The 19,352-nt window shown below is 62.0% G+C and overlaps 1 long non-coding RNA gene across 2 annotated transcripts; it reads left to right on the forward strand.

The window, feature by feature from the left end:
• The first annotated feature begins 272 nt into the window (after window positions 1-272).
• LOC135321853 (uncharacterized) lies at window positions 273-3,884 on the forward strand. Of its 2 annotated transcripts, XR_010382033.1 has the most exons (3): window positions 273-319; window positions 1,383-1,599; window positions 3,666-3,884. It is a non-coding gene; the product is annotated as an uncharacterized LOC135321853 (long non-coding RNA). The 2 variants fall into 2 exon arrangements; XR_010382032.1 differs by lacking the exon at window positions 273-319 and having other exon boundaries at window positions 989-1,599.
• The last annotated feature ends 15,468 nt before the right edge of the window (window positions 3,885-19,352 follow it).

A 19,352-nucleotide genomic window follows, 5' to 3' on the forward strand; every position in this document is an offset into this window, starting at 1 on the left:
CACGTGTGGCCGCCCCGCTGATCAGAAGCCCCAGGGCCCCACACCGGAGTCGCTGGGGCATCTGTGAGGTGCCGCCGTGGAGACCACATCCTCATGCCCCTCCAGTGACAGGCAGGCTGCGTGATGCTCGTGGAGGCTGCTGAAGGCCGGACTTTGGACCAATGTGACTCTTCAGGAGGGACCCGGCCCCTCGCCCAGCCCCCAATCCCAGGGGCTGGATGTTCTGGTTAAAAATAAAACTTTAGAAGCCCGTCATCTGAGCCAGCGTTGAGAGCAGCACAATCGCCCAGAAACCCTGGGAGCCCTCGAATCAGAGCTGGTAAATGTCACTTCTTCGCTTTAAAGCCAAAGGTTTGCTGAAACGCCTGCAGCTTCTGACGAAAGCCCAGGACGTGCCGTCCCGTGTGAGGCACACAGGGCGGGGAGGCCGCATCCCTCATCACCGATGCCGCCTCCCGGGGTCTGCTCCACTGCCGCCCGAAGCCGCCAGAAAGCCCGCTGCCTCCGTGGGCTTCTAAGGCTGTGCGTCAGGACCACGTGACCGCGGCCCAGGCTGGGCCCTGCCGGGGAAGGAGGACCCGCGGTCGGGGACTCAGAAAGAGGCGGGGACGGGAGGCCCGGTAGCCCAGGGGCGGCGCTAACTGAGCGGCTGGACCACTGACGGGGCAGTGCCCCCTCGCGCCCACACTTCCTCTGCCGACCCGCCTGGGCTGACCCGTGCCATCCCCGGAGGCACGACTGTCTGAGGACGTGGGCGGGAGGCGCTCCTCTGGGTGAAGGGCCCATCGGCTCTGCTCCCCCGGCGTCTGGGGCACAGCTGGGTGTGGGTGCCCTCCTTCCTCGCCCGCTTCCTGGGCGTGAAGGGACTCGCCAGCTGCAGAAGACCCAGCGCCTGCCCTCCCATGGGACGTTCCACCAGCAGGGCCTCAGGGAGCCTCGGGGCTCCGACGAGAGAGGAGGGCTGGGTGGGCCGGGACTGCAGAGAGCAGGAGGCAGCTCGCTAACCCAAGGGAGGCCTCCCTTCTGCGGGGAGGGATGGGAAGACTGGAGTGTGGGCCCCTGCTCAGGGCCCGGGTCGGGAGGCAGGCAGCCCAAGTCCACTTTGCCCAGAGGTGCAGCCCTGCAGGGCAGTCAGCAGCCTTGTCTGTCCTGCGATGCCTGTCTCCGGCATGCTCTGCTCCCAGCACCATCCGTCCCACACCTGGAGGGGACACTTCCCCTGAGGAATTCTGTGCCACCCCGTGCTCCCGTCGGCGTGGAGAGCTGAGAAGTCCACACGTGCATGGACACTCACCTGTATATCCTATTACTGTGAGCCTCCGGCTAAGAGGATTTTGAGCTTGAGCGTTAATCCTTTTTACTAATTTATAGCAATCCTGTAGCAGCTTCTAGAGCGCGTCGGTGGACGTGGAATGAAGTGATTTCCAGTGTTAACCTTCCATCAGCGTCCATGTGTCCTTTCCTGGTGGAGTCTCCACTTAGACCCTCCTAACTCCGCCTGGAGAAAAACCGCACCCTCGTCCCCAGGACGGTCCCCTCTGCGAGCCGAGGGCACCTGTCCGGCAGAAGTCAAGTCACCCCACGAGCAGCTCCCTGACGGTGGGTGGGGGGCACTCCTGAGGCTGTGGGACGTCCCGACCTGGGGGCATCAGGCATGCACCTGCTATTCCCGCTTGAGCCTCGTTGGAAACTACAAAACAACAAACTCCTGTCGTCATGTGGGGCCACTGTCACTGCCTCAGACCAGCGGTCACACCAGACATGGTGGAAACTCGGAAGTCAGGGCCTCGGCTGCCTGAGCCCCCAGGCTGGGCCCTGGTGTGTCCGCAGCAGGCTGCATGCCCGAATGGTAGGGACCTGCTCCGTTGATCAGAATTTGGGCTCAAGGGTCTAGGCAGACCCTGGTGGAGGAGGAGGGGTCCACACCCAGGAGGGGCCAAGGAGCTGCGGGTGCAGGACTCGCCAGCCAGGGGAGGCTGCCTGGAGCTGGTGGGTGAGGGGGGTCCTGTGGGCTGAATGGCCTGGCTGGGACGGAAGAAGCGGCCCGGGTGGAGAGGGGACATCGCCCAGAAGGCTGGGGGCCACCCGTCCTCCCAGCTCCTCCAGCGAACGGCCCCGAGGAGACAGCGGCTTCAGGAGGGGCTGGGGGTGGGGGCCCGCGGTGGGCAGGGGAGGACACGCGGCCCAGGTCGGAGCACAAACAGGAGGTGCGGGAGAAGCAATCTCCAGACAGAGCCTCAGACCCTGGGTGGCCGCAGCCTCTCCATGCAGAGAGGGGAGACCCTCACAGAGGACGAGGGGGCGGTCATGGGGCCAAGGCAGAAGGGAAGAGACAGCGACCACAGGGGAAACCGCAGGGAAGCCTCTGAGACCAGAAGAAGCCAGGAGTGTGGCCGGTGGCATGAAGAAGCCACCCAAGGTGGGACGAGGCCCCGGTCACCAGAGGAGGAGGAGGCGGAGCAAACAGAGAGGAGATGCCGGAACGGAAAATGGCCGAAACCGTCCTCAGGTCCCAGGTAACCCTGTGCGGTGGTCAACCACAGCGGGTCCCACAGAGGCCTTGGATTTCGGAGTCAGGACAGAACCTTCGAATCTCCAAGTACAAAGGTCAAGTTGCATGGAGGAAGGGAAACCTGGACTTTCCATAACCAACAGGCCACGGACACACCCTGGATGCTGAGGTCAGAGGGCGTTACCCCGGGCTGAGTCTCCAGGTAACGGGAAGATGGTGGAGGTGCCCAGGTGGTCACCCCCCAAAACACCTCCGGAAAGCCCTGCAGTGACCGACTCAAGCCAACAAGCCGGCCAGGGTTCTGGGTGGGGCTGAAGGGCTCAGGGGCCTTCGAGGACAGCAGGTTTACAGCCAAGATGCGACGCCAGTCCTGGGAGCCACAGTGACAGTATCGCACACACGGGGGCCGAGGACACACTTGGGGCTGTCAGTGCGCGGAAACACGGCGATGCCTTCAGCTCAGCCATTCTAACCACTAACGACACGTGACATTTCTTCTTCAGCCTTGGCTGCTCATTAAAATCACCCGGGAGCTTTTTAAGTGTCTGAGGGCACCTCAGGCCAGGTAAGTGAGGGTCCCTGAGGGTCCCCAGGGCTCCGTGTGCAGCCCGGGGTGAGATCCGGGCTACTGGGGGCCCTGGAAGCTTCTCTGATGGGAAGGAGACTTTGCTACATGTTCTGTTCCGCCAGGGGCACGCCAGCAGACTCTGGTCAAGTGCAAGTAAAATGAGTTGGGGGTGTTGTGCACACATTTTCATGCACACATTTTCCCAGTTTTCAAGCATGATTTCTGTCCTTCTAGCCACAAATACCCGCAAAGAGGTATCTGCACGGAGGGGCTGGATCTGGGTGCGTTTTTCCTTTCTTGGTGGTTTTCTGTGCACCTTGGGTTTTTCCTGCTTAGGAGAGTGTGTCAAGCTTCACAAAAACAGTTAGGTCATGACAGTTAAAAATACAGTGAAGTGAGACAATCAAGTAAACGCAGAGCCCATGGCCTGTGGACAAACCCCCAGGGCCAAGCGCGTCCTGGGGGCGAGGCTGGGCTGGGTGGGGCGGGCTGGGGGTCCTCCCTTCACCCCCGGGCCCCCTGGACAGAGCAGCCCCCTCCTCCTCCACAGCGGGGAGGGGCCTGACACCCGCCTTTCCCTTCCAGGGGCTGCTTTTTTCACTGCTCAGATGAGAGGGTGACGTTTGTAGGGAGACGCACAGACAGCTGCCAGACACTTGTGGCGGGCTCAGCGGCCGCAGGCAGATTTGCAGTGGAGTGAATGTGTTGACTCAACGAGCCTTGAAGTTTGCTGTAAGGACAGCCAACCAACGCCAAGAAGGAGGCTTTAAAATTATTTGGCATATAAATTTTTAACAGACTAAACATGTTTTTTTGTGTAGAGAGAACTTATTGTTTTAAGAAACACATTAATGTTTAAAATTTATGGAGGGGAGGCGCGAGCTCTCTTGGACCCAGTCTAAGAGAAATTTAAAATTTGAGAGTTTCAAATCAAGCTGATGAAAGTTTAATCGATTTAGTCTCAAGTAAATGCGGTTTCAAACTATTTCAGGAAAACCTTTTATGATAAACTTTCCATTTCTGCCAACATATAACATTTAAAATTATATTTAGGATAGAGCGACGGTGTTACGTCGTGGAGTTTCATCGGCAGGGCCCGCTCCAAAAGTGGGGGAAAGTAAGGAGGAAAAACTTGCAGTAACTCGAACTAAGAGAGGACGTCTTCTTTTTCCAAGAGGTGTCTCAAATCCTCAGGTTAAAGCAGATTCAAGATGGAAGGTAGAGACATGAGCTGAGCACCTCGTGCCGGGAGTACTGACCCACCGTCCGGGGCAGTGGGAGCCCCCCCGTGATTTCAGGCAGATTTGCGTGTTTCCTGCGTGGGGGGTTTTCACCGGCTCCCCGCCGTGCTGCGACCCAGGCGCGTGGGGCCACCCGCTCTCTGCACACGGGCTCTGCGCGGGTCAGAGTTTGCCCGAGATGGAGACACCTAGGACGCCCTTCGCAGCATCTTCGTAACTGGCGAGGCCCCGCGGTGCAGGCAGCCCAGGCCCAGAGCGCCAGGCTGGGTCCTCCCTCAGCCAGGAACCAACCACTTCCGAGTGAACCTCGGCCCAGGTCTTCACAGCAGCGTTTGGATTAAGAATCCTCTGTGGGACGCCCAGGTCTACGAAAGCCCCTTAGGGGGAAATTAGAAGGCAGCTGGAATATCCTGAGAGGAGTCTCTCCTCTCCTGAGGTGAAGAGCAGTGATGCTGGCGACCCGGCTGGTCATCACGAGGCGTCAGGAGCGCCGCTCTCCCAGGCCCCCCGAGGCGTGTCCCAGAGGCCTTCGCGGTCACGTGGCCCCTGGATTCCGGGCCCCTGAGCTGTGCCGGGCGTCTGCGGAGCCCTGGGGGAGCAGCCAAGCGGGTGGCAGAGCCCTGGGCCCCCGGCGGGCGGCCCTGCCTGGGTGGGAAGGGAGGCGCCCTCCCCGGTTATTCAAGGCCGACCGTGCCAGGTGACGGGAGGACGCAGAGACCAGCTTCATGGACCTGCGCGCCGGGGGTCCCGCACAGACTTGGGGGGCGTGGAGAGGAGGTCATGCTGAGGGCCGGGTCCTGGGCTCTAGGCTCCGTGGACTCCGCCTGCCGGCTGAACGCGACTCGTGCCCCCACGGGCTGCACCCCGGGCGCAGCGATAAAGCTTTGTGACTGGCACGGAGCACTGAACTTTCAGAACGTGTGTTAATTCAGCATGATGTTACCCTCAGAGGAGTGCTATTTGGCGCCAAACATAAGAGAAATGAACCCCCAGTTAGAATGAGGTGTCCTCTCACTCACCCTCCGCTGCTGTGAGTCACCCCACCTGCTCCTCTCAGACAGGCCGGGACGGCCAGCCCACCAGAGGCCCGCACCCGCACCCGCACCGCCTCTCAAGGCGGAGCCCACACGCCCGGGTCCCCAGAGAGGGGCCTTGTTTCTCACCTCACTCCCTTCTCTCGGGTACCCTGAGCTGCGCTCCAGAGAGGTGAGGAGAAAGACGCCGTCCCTTCCCCAGCCGGCTTCTCGCCTGGCCCTTCCACCAGGTGGGATTTCCATGGGGCACTGCGGCCGCAGCATCGGCCGTGCCCTCCGCCGCCTCCTCGTCCACCTCACTCCTGCGTTCGGAGCTGTGGGTCCAGGACTGGAGAGTGTGGTGGACTGAATGGTGGTGTGAATGAAAAACATCGCAGCCACATCAGTAAACAAAGGACGCTGTGGCCATCAGGTCACCAGCCGCTGCCCCCGCCCCCGACAGTGAGCGGAGGGGGCTCAGGATGGAGACCAGCAGGCAGCCCGGCCCCTGCGGCCGCCCCCAGCGGTGCCCCCGAGGGGACGAAGGATGGGAAAGCACAGGGCACTGGCCCCGGCAGCTCCGGTGCCCATCAGAGGAGTGATTTCAGGGAGCCCAGACCTTTGCGCCCTCCCGTACGTAGGAAAGCGCTAAGTTCCTCACCTGGACACGTCTGGGCTTCTTTCGTTAACAGTCCTCTTTAATGTTCCGAGTGCCTGGTCTTTGTTGTAAAAACCCCCACGAGTCCTGGCTCCTCCCGGCCTCTTAGAAGCCGTCTCTTGGGGCGATCTGAGAGGCCGCGCCCGGGTTCCAGTCCTCAGGAAGTCCGCCGAATAAAACGTAACAAGCCGCATCCAAAGGCCACGTCCACAGCGCCGCTCCCCAAGCCTGTGACGGTTCCTTTGGAAAAGGGTCTTTAACAGGCGTACGTTAGTCAAAGGTCTTGAGACGAGACCGTTAGAGCAGGCAGACACCTAGACCTGAGCTGAGAAAGGGGATGCAGCCCAAATGGCAGGAGACCCGAGCCGGCCCCAAACTGAAGGCCTGGAGCCTGGACAGGGCTGGGCCTGCAAGCGGCTCCTTCGTGGGGACCTGCTCCCCTGGCCTCCCTGACTTCATTTGCAGAGACCACGAGCCCCTGGTCTGTAGACTGTCCAGGAGGGGCCGAGCGGGGCACCGGGTGGACGTGTCACTGTAGGGGTCCAGGCCGGGCTCAGGTGCGGGCGGGGCAACAGGAAGGCGGCCCCTCCCCCAGGTACAGGGCCCAGGTACACGTGGGGCCGCCCCTGTCTGCCAGGCCAACCTGCGTCCCCATGTGCTGTCGGACTCTGCTCATCCGGTTGACTGGCCACCTGAATCAGGAGCTGGGCTTCCATCTGGCCGCTCAGTCCTGGAGCCCAGCAAAGTCTATGTCCCTGAGACAGGACTAGGGGACATCAGATCCTGGCCTGGAGGGAGGGTCGGAGCCTGGGGGCCCCAATTTGTCCATCCAAACACGTGTTTTTACCCCAAATAATGGCCCTGATCCTTGATTTGTCGGGTCATTAGGAATTCTGTGCGCACAACTCAGGTCTTGAATAATGAATCAAACGTCCTGGTGTGATTGATTTTTTAAATGGGCCATTTGCATATCATGATTAATCAGCTGCCCCTCGGGGCTGAGCTGGAGGAGGGCCAGGGTGGGGGTTGCGTCCTCTCCCACCCCAGGGGCTCGGGAGGCAAACGCACAGCCCGCCTCACCCCTGCCAGGGCAGCCGCTGGGCTGAGACATCAGGGACAGAGTGGACGGACGTGGACGGCGAGGCTTCTGGATGCCAAGGGCCAGAAGTGCCCAATTCCTCTGTACGTCCCTGCCGAGGGGGCAGGCCGGGGCGGATCCAGGTCATCCCCGCATTTGTGGTGAGTGGGCGTACCTGCCGTGTCCAGTGAGCAATGTTAGTGGACGAAGCCACTGACCCTCAGCAGCCATCTCTCCAGCCCCAGCATATCCACACCACTCAGAAGAAAGCCACCGTGATGACCCCAGCAGGTCAAGGGAAGCCCGCTGCCGGCCCTGGACCTGGGCAGACGGAAGAGGTTTCAGGATCCGGCTGCTCTTCCTGCCCCCAGGCCGGCACTGGCCTCCAGACTCTCGGCCCAGCTGCTGCCTGGGCATCTCCTGAGAAGGACTCGGGACCCAGAGACCGAGGCGGCTCCAGCCAGATGGCAGCTGGCCTTGGCAGTTAGCCCTCCCTGGCCTGCAGATCACATCCACCTTCAAGTGGCTGACACCGGACAGCTGTCCCTGAGGGACATGGGACCGAGGGAGCCAAGCATCTGCCCAGCCAGACCTGATAGGTGACCTGGAAGGCATTGGCCACGGACGGAACGAGTGTCAGGGAAGGTGCGAGGGGCCCAGGCGGGCAAGACCCCTCAGGCATAGGTTGGGGGGGGGCGTTTGAAGCACATCCACCTGGAGGGGCCTCCTTCAACTCCTCCTCCCCAGGTGGGCTTGCCCCGTGGTCCTGGGATGTGTCCATTGGGTGGAACAGGAGCCACAGTGTCCCCAGGTGGGCTGGGAGCCGGGTAGAGCCTGTGTCTTTGGGCAGAATTCCACGGGGGCGCTTGGCAAGATCCAAGTCGACTGACGTCAGGGACATAGGGGTCTGTGAAGACAGGGGTCTGTGGCAGGGGTCCGGGTCACTGGGGGTCCATGTGGGTGAGCAGAAGCTGCCTCTTTCCCTGAAGAGAACTCTGAGGCCTCAAGCCTGGGCCCTGCACCCAGAGACCAGCTGTGCCTGGGGAGACGGGAGCCCATGGCGTCCAGCGGCCTCGCGTGGACAGTGACGCCGGCCCCTGCTCTCACAGGTCTCCCACTGCCCTGCAGCCTTGGCTGTGGAGCCGACCGGGTTCCAAGGGTGGTGTGCACACCTTCCAGGAGGCCCACACACCTGGGGCGTCAGCTCCACTGTGACCACGTGTGCATTTCAGATGCCATGTGGAGCTGGGGGCCGTGGGGGCCTCTCTGCCTCAGCAAGTTCGCTGGGCTACTCAGCTCTGCAGGGTCTCAGTGTGCACTGGGCGGCCGCCAGGCCTGCGGTGGCCGTGTGTGCAGACATGGCCCGGGCTGGGGTCTCGGACGAGGGGCCTTTCCTGGCGTGGGCTTGGGCGTCAGGTGCTTGGAGAGAAGACGGGAGGAATCCTTGAGGAGTCTGAGAGCCCTGCACCCAAGGCTACCAAACAGCACGTGTTAGCACATCTTTAGAACATTTATCAGAGCAAAACACTGAAAACCACCTGGAGGCACGATTTTCCCTTCCACTGAGCGCGTCATTACTTCTCAGCTTTGGGGCAGACACTGGTCGCACCTGAAGGGGCTGAGTGAACAGACGTTGGCGGCAGATCTCCGGGCTCTGCACATCGGGGGGCGGTGCAGGGGCTCAAGCTTGACACTGAACACAGGTCCATTCTCCTCTGCTGCTTTCCAAACCCTGAGTGAGGCTCTCAGGGACCCTCTGCTGCACCCTCTCCACCCCGTGCTTCACCAGGAGCCCTTGGGGACGAAGGGACATCTCCCGCCCAGGCTCCGGGGGAACCACGGTGCTCGCAGGTCAGCGGGGAGACCGGCCTGGACGCTGCTCCCCTGCACCCCAGGGTGTGTCTGAGGGGCTCAGGCTCCATGTTGGCTCCTGGGCGGTGGCCAGTGTTGGCAGTGCAGGGGCTCCGGGTTGGGGTCAGGTACCCCTTGGAGAGGCCTCGGGACTGTCGGCTCCTCGGGTGAAGCCTTCTCTCTGTCTCCCCTCCTTCCTTCACAAATATTTGCTGAGCTTCTCCAGATGCTGCTGGGGGCCCTGCCCTCAGGGTCTCTGGCTGGGAGTGGACAGAGGAGACAGAACACATGTGGCTAAGGGGAGGGTGGGCAGGGGCTGGGGTTTGTGCTGGAGAACCGGAGGGGGCCTGAGGGCCAGGGGTGACTGAGATGGGATATTTCAGGAGAGTTTAGAGTGCCCCCAGGCCCGTTCCCCAGGCCCCTTCCCCAGGGCCCCTTCCCACCAGCCTCCATCCCTCACTGGGTCTGGGGGCTGCAGAACCACGCCCACCCTCCTGTTGCTGTATGTCCGTCCACTGCAGCACGTGACGGCCCCCACTCAGCCCTCCCACAGCCTCTGTGACTCAGGACTCAATCTGTCAGCTTTGTGGTGGAGGCTGTGTGGTGTCCAGCAGTGCAGGTTGTGACCTAGCCAGGGTCACCCTGACCCCGAGAGGAGCTGGGCAAACTCAGAGGTATCCACCGCAACCTCCCATGGGCTCAGCCCTTCACCCCCCACGATAACCAGATTGTGGCCCCAGCGTGACCCCAGCCCATCGCCATCCAGGACACAGTTCCAGTGGGTCTCTTCTCTCTGGTGGCCCGGCTGTCTCTCCCTGGGCCCCCCAGCCCAGAGCCGGTGGGTGGGCTGGATGCCAAACTGACCAAAGGATCTTGCCTTCTGGGGAGACAGCCGTCACTGTCCATCCACACGTCCATCCGCACGTCCACACACGTCCAGCAGGCGGCTCGGCACAGACGCTCTGACTGTAGACTGTAGGTGGACGAGTTCTTCCCCGGTGACTCTGTGGCCTTCGTAAGGAGAAGAAGATGTGTTCTTGCCTTGGGAGGTTCTGAACGGAGCCACAGGATCTCACCTCCCCGTCCGGCGCCCCAGGCTGAGTGCCCGGGAGGTCTGGGGCTGGAAGGCTGGCCCGCGGCTCTGGTGGGCATGGCGTCCGGGCCAGTCCAGCCTCCGTCAGCGCAGCCCCAGCGCCAGGCCCTGCCGCTTCCTTCCACCCGGCAGACGTGTGCTCACCAGCTGCCCCGAGGTCAGGGCCGGCCTGAGCAAGCTGAGCAAGGGGAGGCCTAACCTCCCCAGCCCCTCCCCTGCGCTCCGCAGGCGCAACGCCTGTGCCTTCGCGAGAGCGCCACTTCCCCTCCCCTCGGAGGGTTGCCTGGAGGGCTGGGCTGCTCTGGGGGGCGCAGGCCCCTGGGCCAGGCGGAGGGAAGGCCGGGGGAGCCCAGCCAAACACCGGGGTGAGGCCACGCCACTTCCCCTGTCCTGGGTCCACAGACGTGCCTGCTGCCAGAACCTGGCTCCCTTCAGGGACCCGTCCTCTGTCCTCCTGACCCAGAGGCCGAGCATGTGGCTCCGACCACAGGGACCAGACTGTCCCCGAGTCCTGGCCTGCTCACTTCCTGTCTGCTCTCATCCACCTGTGCGTCCCTCAGTTTGTGAAACCATCACAGTGACCGGTACGCGACCCTGGAGCCAGGGCAGGATTCCAATGCCCTCTCCACCGGCTCGCTGCGTTGTCCGGCGGTGAGCCTGTGAACCGTAGACCTCAAATGTAAAAAAACCAACTCAGCCGGACATGGGGGGGGGGCACCCAGACGCCGTCCTGGCCTTGCTGACCCGAGGAGGGAGTCCACATGTCCCTTCTGGACCGCAGCTCAGGGTCCAGTGTCCTGTGGTCTCGCTCTCCCCGGGTGTCAACACTGCCGTCCCGCCATGTACCCCGCAGCTCCCTCCGCAGGGCCTCGGCCAAGGCTGCAGAGAAACTGCGACTCCAGCCCCCTCGTGCTCTGAGCCGTTAGCGGTGTTCCTGCCACGCTGAGCGGTTCCAACAGCAGGTACCCAGGAGACGTCACCCCTTTTATAGCCCTGGGTGGGGGTCACCATCCCCTGAGCAGGAGCAATTTTCTCTTCTCCATCGAGTAAAAGAAGGTCAACAGATTTTCCCAAACCAGAGGCTTCACCAAGGTCAAGACAACACAACTGGAGGATGTGGTCCCTCGGGAGCACGGCCACACCCAGACCCACCGCTGTCTCCCCGCACCTGGTAACAGCCCAGAGGTCCAGGCAGGTGCCCAAAGGTCAGAGGGTGCCTGGCGGGCAGGGAGGCTGGTCAGGTGCACCTACCCCATCACCTGCCACGTCTCCTGCCACCCCGTCCACCATGTCCGGTACTCGCACCGATCCTCGTGCCCCGACAGCACCAGGACCCGCTGGCTGGCACACCTGGCCCCACGTTGTGCCCTCTGCCCGGTGGTCCTGGACCCGCTCCCTCACCCGATTCTAACGGCGCCTCTTGCCTGGCGGGGAGATGGCTTCAGAACTGTTGTGAGCAGTTAATTGAATCTGCTCGGAAACCACAGTTAAACGCGCGGTGATTAAACCTGTGCTGGTGCAGACAAGGCTGTGGAGGCCCTGGCTGCACTGGGTGCCAGGTGCCCCCGCCCCTGCCAGCTGGGCGCCCTGCCCGCTTCACAGAGGCGTTCACGTCACAGCGACACATTTAGACTTTTTTTTTCTTTTTTTTGGTTTTGCTTTTTTGATGAGAAGAGACTCTTCAAATGAAACGGTTTTAGCAAACTGAGTCCAAATCAAGGAAGAAAACTTGAAGTTAATTTTTTTTAAGTCCTCTGTGTCTTACAGTTGGATGCCCAGACTAATGGGATTTGCAGCGCCGTGGTCAGGATCCTGCTCTGCGCTTCCTGGGAGCTGGCATGGCGGGTGGGGCGGGTGGGGCGGGGCCCAGCCCACCTCCAAGACACCTCGAGGAAACAGAGTGGGGCTGGTTGGACGAGGGGTGGCAGTTCAGCAGCAGTCCCAGGATCTTACGGGCAAGAGCACAGAGGTGGTCTTCTCCTTTGGAGGTGGATCCAGGAGGATCTGACGGGGCCCTCAGAGCAGGTGGCCAGTTCTTGGGGAGCAGCAGGTTACCCCTCAGAAGTCTCCCTTCAGGTATCTACCCCCAGGTGTCCCCCAGTGTCCCCTGGATGTCCCTCCCAGGTGTCCCCAGGTGCCTCCCAGGGGCCCCCCAGGTATCCCCTCAGTTGCCCCCCAGTTATTCCCCAAGGCGTCCCCCCAGGTGTCCCCCATCAGGAACACAAGTCTCTATCTGTTTCCCGTTTGATCTGGTTCTTCCCACGGTTCCATCTGGCTTTGCGCCTTCAGGGTCTCAGAAACCACCTCCCTGTGGTCTGTGAGTGCTGGAGACAGACGCCCTCTGGCCAGCCTCCGCCCAGGCTCCTGCAGGAGCCACACACGTGGACACTCTGCTCTTGAGTGGTCCCCCCTACCTGCTCACTGTCAGGGCTGGGGTTTTCCCCGACCAACCCTGGGCAGCAGGCGCTGGACGTCCGGGGCCAGCAGGGAGGATGGGCGACACCTGCAGCCACTTCTGTGCGAGGCTTTCATTTAGTCACACCCTTTGATGCGCAGCCATGTGTCCGAAGCACCTTCCTCTCTGCAGGACCCAGTGGCCAGTTTTGGTTCCGCCGGCACCTCCACAACCTTCAGGTGAGGCTGTGACCACCGCCCTTCAGTTGCACGACCTACGTTTTCTCAGTCGTCTGTGGCGCTTTGTGGGTTGAACCTGACAGGCGTCTCTGTGCGACTTGTGCAGGCACCCGTCTCTCGGATACGTCTTCACCTAGTGCCTGTCTGCGTGTGAGGAGCACCTTGGAGGTATGGTGACAACAGTACTGATGTTTATGGACAGAGCTGTCTGTCCGAGCCGTGCAGGGTCGGCCTCTGACGGTCATCAAGCTCCAGCGACTGAGGCGTCGCACAGGCCCGCCCCACCCCTCCTCGTCCCCACGCGGCTCCACTGGACCCGCAAGGCTGCCTACAAGCCGCTGGTCTGTCCAGATCTTTCCAATTTCAAGTGAACATCTGGAGGCCACCGAGTGAAGCCGGACAGAAGAGAGAGGGTGTCTCTCGTGTCGGAGTTGGTGCCTCTTACCAGCTTCTGTGCGTGGACCCAACGCCCACGAGCCCAGGTCTGCCCCAGCCATCTCTCAGCAGAGACAGCGCCACCTTGGCTCAGGGCGCCTGCAGTTTAGGGCTCAGGGCCCAGGCCGCCTCCCAGTGCAGACACATCAGGTGCTCTCGCACCCGCTCAGGGGCCAGCCCCGCAGCCCTCAGCACACCTCACCGCCCGAGTCCCCACACGCCGCGTCACTGTGCCCCGTGCTGGCACAGCGGGGGCTGAGCAGGAGGGCCTTCACCCTGCCCTGGGCCTTGACTTGCTTCCTGACCTGCCCCAGGACAGGCTTGGTCTCGAGTCTGTGTTGGGCGGCAGCACCTGCAGGCGTGTCCCCTGTGGGCCCACTCTCAGCCCTGCGTTTTGTGGAGTGAGGCTGGCGTGAACACCCAGATGGCACTTCTCCTGGGACAGCCTCCTCACCCAAGAAGCAGGCAAGGCTCGCAGGCAGCACAGAGCTGGGAGCTGGCCGGACTCTGCTTCCAGGGCCCGAGAGGCGCCGGCCCCACGTCATGTCATTAAGCCAAGAAGTTAGAGAGAAAGACAGGGCACCCAGAGGGGTCTTCCCGTGGCTGGGTGGGCTCAGCTCTGCTGGGCCGGCTGTGGCCGAGGTCCTGCCCCCCACCCAGGCCCCTTCCAGGAGAGGCTGCCTATTCTGAGCCAGGGATGGGGGTCTCAGATCTCTCCGGCCTCAGGAGGCACCTGGGAACAGGGCTGGGGGGGTCTCAGGAGCCCACTGCCTGCGCTGGACTCCTTGGTGTGTCCGGAACCAGGCCCGAGGGCCTCGCGGCCTCTCGCGGTGAGGGTCGCGGGTGAAGAGGTGAGATGAGGGCCCAGAGACTGCGTCTGCTCCATGCGGGTCCTCACACCCACATGAAGGGAGCATCTGAGAACCTCCCAGAGTGCCCCCGCGGCCAGGGAGGACGCAAGCCTGCAGAGGCTGCACTGAAAGCTGAGGGGTCCCTGCCCAGGAGGGTGCTGCCTGACCCAGGGACACGGGGCGACACAGCCGTGCGCATCCAGCCGGGACCACCGAGACTGTGTGCCTCCATGATGTTCCCGGGAGGGGCCCCAGGAACCCCCAGTGTGGCACCGGGTCACAGGGACACCGTCCCCCAACATGGGCAGGACAGGGCCGGAGGGCGGGGACCACAGAGGAGGCAGCGGCCATGTGGGAGCGTACAACCAACGTGAGGTTGACGTGCGGCCGTGGGCGTGGCCTGTGTGCCAGCCCGGGAGGCACAGCCGGGTGCCAGCAGCTGGGAAGAGCGGCAGGTGTCTGCTCACCACAGAACTAGCTCGAATGGTGGCCTGGCCACACGGGTGCGGGAGGGCGCTCCAACCACAGGGTGAGAGGGGCCATGGTTTCCACGGCCAGCCACGAGAGGGGCCGTGGCCCTCCTAACCTTCGCGGGGCCTCAGGGAGGGCACAGGCCAAGTCAGGCACAGGGTCTTTGAAGAGTAAGGAGTCTGGAGCTCCCACGAGCAGAACAGACAGCAATCCCCTTGGCTGGGGCTCGGATCTGTGGGCTGACTGGCCGGCTCTGTCCCCACCTAGCCCCTGCGTCTGAGGGCAGAGGCCAGTCAGACTGCGCACAGGCCATCAGACAGGCTGGGGCTCAGCAGAACTGGCCTGAGCACTGCCTCGTAGCCCTGGTGACCCGTCCGGGAGCCAGGGGGCTTGCGGGCATAGGCCCAGGGGCCCAAGGTCATAGGAACGGTTGACACCAGAGAGCAGCCACCTGCTGTACACATGGGGGTCGTGTGAGCTGCTTGTCCACGCCACAGGGGTCTGAGTGACAGCGAGGGCAGCAGTGGGTGACGGCGGGGCTGCGGTAATGTATGCGCACCAGTCCAGCCTGAGTCCCAGGATGTCCTCAAAAAGCCTTTCAGCTGAGAGAGCTCATTTGGAGAGAGTGTAATAAATGATACCGACCTTGACAAAAACCTTGTCTGAAATAATTTCCCTCCCCGCACACATCACTTGGAGACTCTGAGACCCTGGAGGAAGGGGAGAGCACTTCAGGCTGAAACTCTCTGAGGGGCAGCCTTCTGCCCGCACGGCTGCTTTGCCCTGCCAACCTGGAGTCCGTTGGCCAGCGGCTGAAGGGTCCCCCGTGTCCGCGTGGAGCTGCCGAGGTTGGGCACGCAGGTGTGGGTCCACAGGGCAGGGGGCGCGGGGGGCCCATCAAGGCCATCAGACACGGGGTGGGGGGGTCAGGGAGAGGGATCCGCAGTGGTGGCCACTCTGCAGTGGTCTGTGCCCAGCAGGCCTGGTGCCCGGCAGCGGGTGGTGGGGCGGAGAGGAGGGTGGGGCAGGGACCCCACAGGGAAAGACAGCCCCCAGGAGCCAACGAGGAGCCGACCGTGAGGGATGAGCCACGGTCAGCCTGTGTCTCAGAGCAAGACTGCAGTCTGGCCCGCCCCCCACTGAGCAGAGGCCACACCCGTCCCTGCACCTCCGGGAGGGGGAGGAGGGGCTGTCACTCCAGACAAAAGGTGTCCTTATTCCTCATCAAACTCCCAAGTGCCTGGTGTGAGCCTCGCCTCACAGAGGGAAATCCGGGCGGGTGCAGAGCCTGACTTAGTCCATGTCACCTGCACGGCCACAGACAAGGAGAAGCCACCTGGGCAGAGTCCTCTGCTCACCCGGATCACACGTTTCCCTCGAGAGGGCCTGGCCTGGTCCCCAAGGACGTCACAGGGACAAAGCACAGGGGAGAAAGGGCAGAGACGCCCAGGACAGCGAGACTCCATGGCGGGCGCCATGCTCCCCCTCGGCTGGGTCTGTGGCTGATCAGTCCGGGGCCCCGCTGACTTCCTGACGCTTTCGGGGATGGAGCTTTTCTGGCTCAGAGAGAAGCACGGCCTCCCGCCTCCTCGGGCTGAAGAAGGGCGCTACCTGCCTGGTGCGCGCCCGGGCCTCTGTGCCCTCAGACAGGCGCCTGGCCCCCCGACAGGCGCACCTGGGCCTCCGAGGGCACTGTCTCAACGCAGGGGGCAGGGAGCACGGCAGCCGCGCTGACTCAGCACCCAGAGCCCCGCACGAGGGGCTTTCGCTCTCCCTGAGCTGACAAGGTGCCCGCCCTGCGTCTGAGCCGGGGCGGGAGTCAGAGCAGAGGTGGAGCACCCTCCTCACCAGCCGGCTTCCCACGAGAGAGAAGCGGCTCTCTGCCAGTCAATACGTCTTCAGGGGAAATTCAAGTTAACAACTGTTTGCTTTTCATCTCTGACCGTCAGGTGGCAGGGTTCCCAGCGCAAGCGGGTCAACCGGAAAAGTGAGGGTCTAAGACGTCGCCCAAGGAGCTTCCCTGGCGCTGGTGGCGCCACCTCGTCCTCTCAGGGAGGCTGGACCTGGTGGGACACCGCCCGGTCTGGTGTCCCAAGGCCCCTCGGCAAGCACGGCGTCGGGGGTGGAAGGCAAGGCGGCCACAGGCTGAGGCCTAGCAGGTGGGGCTTCAGCCTGACGTGCCCCTTCACCTGCTGCCACCCCCCACGGCCCAGCACTCACCTGCACACCGTCCACGCTCACAGGCCCGCCTGTCTGCTTCGGGACGGGTCCCAGACCACCAGACTACGCAAGACCCCGTCCCGAGCGCCTGGCTGTGAAGCTTTAAGCTGTTGGCAGGTGGGATGAGCGCTGGGCAGCCCAGAGGCTTCCAGAGAGGAGCCCCCTCCCCTCACTGCCAGACGGGACTCTCCACAAAGTCCCTGAGAAGCCGCGTGTCGGGCTGGCCGGTTCGGCAAAACCATGTGTGGGTCCCCTCCCCTCCCCCAGCTTCTCCTTATCTCACCTTCCTCAGCTTGAATTTACTGTATTCCCAGCTTCTTTGGCTGGAAGGTTAGACCACTGGTTTCTACCTCGCCTTGTTTCTAATTCGCGCGCTTAGAGCAACACCTTTCCGTCTGAAACTTCCGCTGCGTTCTCCAAGTGTGGGGGTGCGTTGTTCTCATTGTTGTTTAATTCAAAATGTCTTCTAAGTTTCGTTTTCCCTTCTCTGACCTATCTCAAAGCGCTATCTCAAAGCGTGCGGCTCCGTTCCAGGCGCTGGGTGATTTTCTAGTCGCCTTTCCCCGTGTTTCTGCTTGAGCTCTGCTGTCTTCAGACTCCACGTCCCGCGTGGCTCAGACCTCTGGGCTTGTGGGGACTCGCCGGTGCTGCGGGCTCTCTGTGTGGGTGGCTGTGCCCTCGGAACAGCTGTAGCTTCTGCCGAGGTCAGCAGTCAGTCAACGTCAATTCGGTCAAGTTGGTTAATCGTGGTGTTCAAAGCACTAGATTTCTACTGATTTTCGGTGTTTGTCCCATCATGCACCAGCCCCATTCCCTTTCCAAGCCCCGATCCCGCCACGCCCGCACTCCCATTCGTCAGCCTCAGTGCCGTCCCCATGGGCTCACAGCTCCCTTGTGCTCGCACACTCGGGTGCAGCTGTCTGTGTGCTCTGGGGCCACAGGGGAGCAGGCCCCTAAAGGGTGGGTGGTGGGTGGGTGAATCGTGGGTGGATGGACGGTTGCATGGATGGATGGGCAGGTGGTTGCACAGTTGGACAGGTGGATGGATGGGCTGGTGGGTGGGTCAGTGGATAGATGGAGGGTCAGGTGGAGGGGCAGGCGGCTGGATGGATGGCAGGACTGGACAAGAGAGAGGACAAATGAAGAGACAGATGGCTGGAGAGTGGACAAGGAGGCAGGTGGCCAGGAATCAAGGGTGATTTCACCTTTCAAAAAGAGGAAGTTTTTCTACAGCATTTTAGCATGAACCACATCTCTCCTCCAGGAACTTGTTCCAGCTTCGTGAATACTGACCACACGGGAGGGTGTTTACTGATCTACTTCACAGGGAAATTGTCCTTTAAGCATTCAAGGTGGGGAGGGTGTAGCTCACTGGTAGAGCACACACTTAGCATGCACAAGGTCCTGGGTTCAATCCCCAATACCTCCATTAAAAAAAATAAAATGAATAAAAACCTAATTACTCTCCCCCAAAATAAATACAAATTAAAAAAAGAATTCAAATATCAGATGAAATACAACAAAGCAAACCCGCATCTCAAACCCAGCAGAGAAACAGCAGCTCATAAGTGATGATGAAATACAGGAGATGAAAATGAACGTTGTTCATGCCGTCACCTTAGGTCAGAGGCCACGGCCGAGTCTCTGCAAGGAAGCTTTCCCAGGAGCAGCTGCAGCTCCCGAGGAGGCACTGGCCGAGCGGCCTGCTGGCCGACAGCCGGTATGTGGAGAGGAGCTGCACCTCAGCCCCGGGCAAATGCCCCACGGAGAGCGTTTATCAGCTCCTTCTGAACAAAGTCGTGTCAGAAATATACAAATCAGTTTTACAGAAACAAATGTGTGTGGGAGTTCCTCAGCTACAGCGTGAAAATTCTGGTTTTACGCAGAGAAACTACAGGTTGAGGGATGTTTCTAGAAGTGGTCATCACCGGGCCTGCGTGCGGAAGCTGGGCACAGGCAGCGGGCGTGGCGGTTCACGTGGCTGGAGCTGGCCCTGTGCGGGAGTGCGGGAGACAGACCTTCGCGGACACGCGGACACGAGGACAGTCCGTGCAGAGGGACCGAGTGTACAGCCGAGGGGGCCGGCCGGTGGGAGGACGTGGGACCATGGTGGACAGGCCACCCAGACCATGTAAAGCTGATGAGATCCCTGCCCGCGGGGGCCACCTGTCCCCTCGCCCCCCACCGGGATGCACCTCAGGACGTCTGGGTGGAGATCCGGCCTTGGAGCTCCCTGTCCCTGCCTCGTCTGTCGTCCTTGTCCTCTGGGGCTGGCCTCAGGAGTGACCATCGGGGGAGGAGGGAGGGGAGACCACTCTGAGCGCAGGTGGGGGGGCCGGGGGCACCCTGGGACTCACAGCCCGGCAGGTGGATTCTGGACCTCCTGCCCTTAGACAAGGGCACCCCTGCTTGCAGCCCCGGCAGCACCGGACGATCAGAGAAGCCTTCCTCCTGACAGGGGGATGCCACGTCTGGCCCACGGCCTGTCCACGCAGGCCCCGAGCCCTGGCTGCTCCCCTGAGCTCTCTGAGGCCGCGGGTTCCGGGCACTTCATGCTCACAGCGATGATAACCTTCCTGTTCTTCTCTGAAACCAGGCTCGGGTTCCACCGGGAGACAGGAGAGGCGTTCTCGCTATTGGAGCTGTCTCTCGAGCGGCACCTGCGGCCAGCGCCACTGGGTTTTAATTACTGCAAAGCCCTCAGGAGCCTTCTCATCTGTTTCCGAC

Source organism: Camelus dromedarius, chromosome 8, assembly GCF_036321535.1.
Source record: "Camelus dromedarius isolate mCamDro1 chromosome 8, mCamDro1.pat, whole genome shotgun sequence".
Taxonomy (NCBI): Eukaryota; Metazoa; Chordata; class Mammalia; order Artiodactyla; family Camelidae; genus Camelus; species Camelus dromedarius.